Source organism: Amphiura filiformis, chromosome 3 (assembly GCF_039555335.1).
Source record: "Amphiura filiformis chromosome 3, Afil_fr2py, whole genome shotgun sequence".
Classification (NCBI taxonomy): Eukaryota; Metazoa; Echinodermata; class Ophiuroidea; order Amphilepidida; family Amphiuridae; genus Amphiura; species Amphiura filiformis.
In genome coordinates, this window is record NC_092630.1 from 12,089,019 (window position 1) to 12,092,641 (window position 3,623).

Here is a 3,623-nt window from a genome sequence, read left to right on the forward strand (position 1 = left end):
ACCTTGCTAAAACCAGATCATAATATTTTGTATTCTTTTTATTCTAATGCGTTGACGCATTTTAAGAGATTTTAAATATTGTTTGTTTGTTTCACAAGAATTAACTTTAATTTTAATAATATGGTCTTGTAAATTGTCATTATTATATCATCAAATCGCCCAAATACGACGAAAAAATACTATTATTACTTGAATACTGAAGGCAAAGTACCAAATACTACCAGTTTAATGTGTGAAACTGTCAATTCACAATATTTTGATATAAAATTGGATCGATTGAGCCCATATTTATTGGTCGAACTATGAGTTTTAAAGACGTAGTCGAGTCCAATATCTTAAAACTCATAGCGAAACCAATAGGCGTAAAGCATCAATTTTATCATTATTATGTTTTGGATTCAGTATTTTCACACCCTTGGATTCATCAAAACACAATAAAGGGTTAACTTATGTCTAAATCTTTAGAAATGAGTGCAAAGGTTCTGTAGCTCAAGCCACACCCCATCTGTAAATACCCTCAGCTCAGGTCCATCTCTAAACTTCGAAGACGTGCTGAGGTCCCCTAATACAATGGGGGCACTAGGGGGAACTTTCACTATTGGGCTATTGGTCTTCCTGATCTCGTCAGAACAAAATAACAAAATCAAAGTATTCAAATTTTTAGAATGAACTGAATTTGTATAAAAAGCGCTGAGCGCCTTATTTTTATAGCTATAAATAATGTATATGGAACAATCATCCTATAACCATGATAACTTAATTTAACACAGATTTGTTTGCACAACATTTTGTAAACTCCTCAATGTATAATATTGGACTGTGTAAATCTTTTGTAAAACTGACCTTAGTCGAGCCGTATGGTGCAAATTAAAAAATTGATGCACTTCGAGAAACGAAATTTGTCGTAGATTTAGAATTTGATATGCTGAAGAGTTCGGATTTCAATATGTGTTGAATTTTGGGTTGAAATAATCGTTATTATATAACAGTAAATAAGAAATATCAGCTTTATACAAATACCTAGTGCATTGTAAGATGATTTAGTTTATTTGGTACAGCTGAATTCATTATCAGGAATATTACTTTTTTAGTTTAAAACAAAAACTAGCTTAAAATGCTTTGTATGATGGTTATGGACGATTTATATAATGTTAACATATTGTTATTGAGATTTTTCGAATGACACTGTGTACTTTCATTGTGGAATTTATAAAGTCTATAATTCTAAACCACATTCACATTCTTAATCAAAGCACTGGCCTTGATAAAATTGTGTTATTATCCAATTCTGTAATCTAATCAAAATAAAAAATATTTTGTATTTGAACAGTCTTGTCGCAGTTTAAAAAGTTCATTCCTTGCTTTATGAAATGTGTAATATTTTTTCAAGTATTATTATGAAAGTGTGGTTAGACTTTATGTTCCATTACGGTACAAAAAGAGCTGCACGGATTCCTGGTTGTCCAATGAAATCACACTGTTTCTTTGTGTAGAGTAAGTTTATAACATTTGGCCCCAGGAGGCAATGTTCATAAGATTTTAGAAATTGCATATAATAATTGCAAGTATTGTGTTACACATATATTTACTTTGTTTTGATTAAGGGAAGGGGTATGAACGTTTGGACAGTATTTATTGTGGGACATTACAGCACATCAGACATATCGAATTGCATTCTGAATGCGAAGAATGTCATTCTGATATCAAATAATTTTGATTTTTTGAAATTCGCAATGTAATACACATTTTATGGCAAATCATTAGAAATTGATATTTTTGATATTTAACAGTACTCGAAATAAACTTTATAAATCTGGTGATTTCTACTTAAAGTGTATGTAGGTGAGATGAAAAGCCGACGATCAATTGAAAATTTTGACCTTTTTGTATTGAAGATTTTTTCCCAAAACACCAAAAACAAATTAGGTCTTTTTGGGAAAAAATCCATTTCTTCAATATGAAAGGTCAAAATTTTCAATTGATCGTCGGCTTTTCCTTCCAGCTACATACACTTTAAGACTATATTATTAAATTTATCAAATTTACTTCGAGGACTGTTATATCTCCAAAATGTGAAAAATATCAAATTTTAATAATTTGTCATAAAATTTGTATTATATCGTGAATTTCTTAAAATGAAAATTATTTGATATCAGAAAGACATTCTTCGTATGCAGAATGCAATTCGATAGGTCTGATGTGCTCTCATGTCCCACAAAAAATGCTGTCGAGACGCTCAAAACGCTCATTCCAGTTCCCTTAATGTAATACTTATCATTTGTTTTGATTATTTATTTATTTATAACATTCGGCCGAAGCCAGGCTAAGCCCAATAGTGCTAAGAGGCTACTAAATTCAAGGAATGCCATCCGGATATGACGGAGTAGGGATATGGGAAGAGGTCCGATTTTAGATGCAGGTGGAAAACGGAGCACACGGTGCCCGGTTCTTGTCAGAAGATACCTTGCAATTATGAAATAATGAACAAAAGTTGACATTATGCTTACTCTCCTTTTATTGTTCGTTTAACATATTCTATTTTAATTAATTTTTATTAACAAAACCACATTTGAGTTGACAATCGACATCCTTTTCAAAACAAATGGATAACATATTTTTTCCAAAGGGGTGCTTATTATTGTCAACCCGAATGTGCTTTTGTTAAAAAAATTAATTTCAAAAACATCTGCAAGAAGTTGTACAAACATGTCCACAATACTTTGCGCTTCAGTTATCCAGGCGTGTTTGATTTTAGCATGTTTATATCTAACTTCTCAAATGTTATGAAAAATATTCAAGGGAAGTTACTCTATGGTTACTACGACTTAAGGTCCGTTCATACTACCACCGCATTTGCGATGCGTTGCTTTGCGATGCCGATATATCGATTACTTTTGCCGCAACTCAACGCAACTCGTCGCATTTCCAGGTTAAAATGTATTTAACTTTATTGCGATATCGCAATGCAGTAGATGCGGTGCGACAACGCACCGCACGCAACGCATCGCAAATGCGGCGGTAGTATGAACGGACCTTTAGACGATAATTAAACAGGTCCAAGGTTACATAATTAAGTTGTATTTTTCTAAAATATAAAGCATAATTTTGAATACGATTAAGATTATGCTTTGCGATAGCCATCCCGTCTCGTAATATAAGCGGAGGGGGAACTTGATGTTTTGTTTCCTTAGTAATCTATGTCCAAGAAAATGAGCAGAGCTCCATTGACGCGTTTGTAAAGATACATATACCTGCAAAAATACAAAACATATTAATCTTATTAACTAATTATGGAGGGTACCTTTTTATGCTATTTATACGGCTATGTGTTTTCTCATGCCTTCTGTGGAATTCTTTATACCAAATTGCTACTATAAATTGGTTCACCTCAAGTTTGGTAGTGACGTATGTGCGTCTTTTGCTCGCCGCAGTATCGAATCGCGCGCGGAAAGTTAAATTCGCTGAGTGTACTGAGGCGGTTTGTTGGCACGCTTACGGCGCACCCGCAAAAAAGCATTGACGTCACTACCAAACTTGAAGTGAACCAAATCATAGTGAAGTTCTAGGCATCAATCAAGGGTCTAAGAAGGATGCATGTTTGTGCGGATTTGGTAATCCAAAAT

At 33.3% G+C, this 3,623-nt stretch overlaps 1 protein-coding gene and 1 long non-coding RNA gene across 3 annotated transcripts in view; one reads left to right on the forward strand and one right to left on the reverse strand.

Moving 5' to 3' along the window:
- LOC140148035 (uncharacterized) overlaps positions 1-3,623 on the forward strand; it is a 232,172-nt gene that overhangs the window by 152,126 nt on the left and 76,423 nt on the right. The window lies entirely within an intron of this gene.
- LOC140148034 (uncharacterized) overlaps positions 2,498-3,623 on the reverse strand; it is a 7,910-nt gene continuing 6,784 nt past the window's right edge. The window contains exon 3 of the long non-coding RNA XR_011858437.1: positions 2,498-3,251. This is a non-coding gene — a long non-coding RNA (uncharacterized lncRNA). The remainder of the gene's footprint in view (positions 3,252-3,623) is intronic.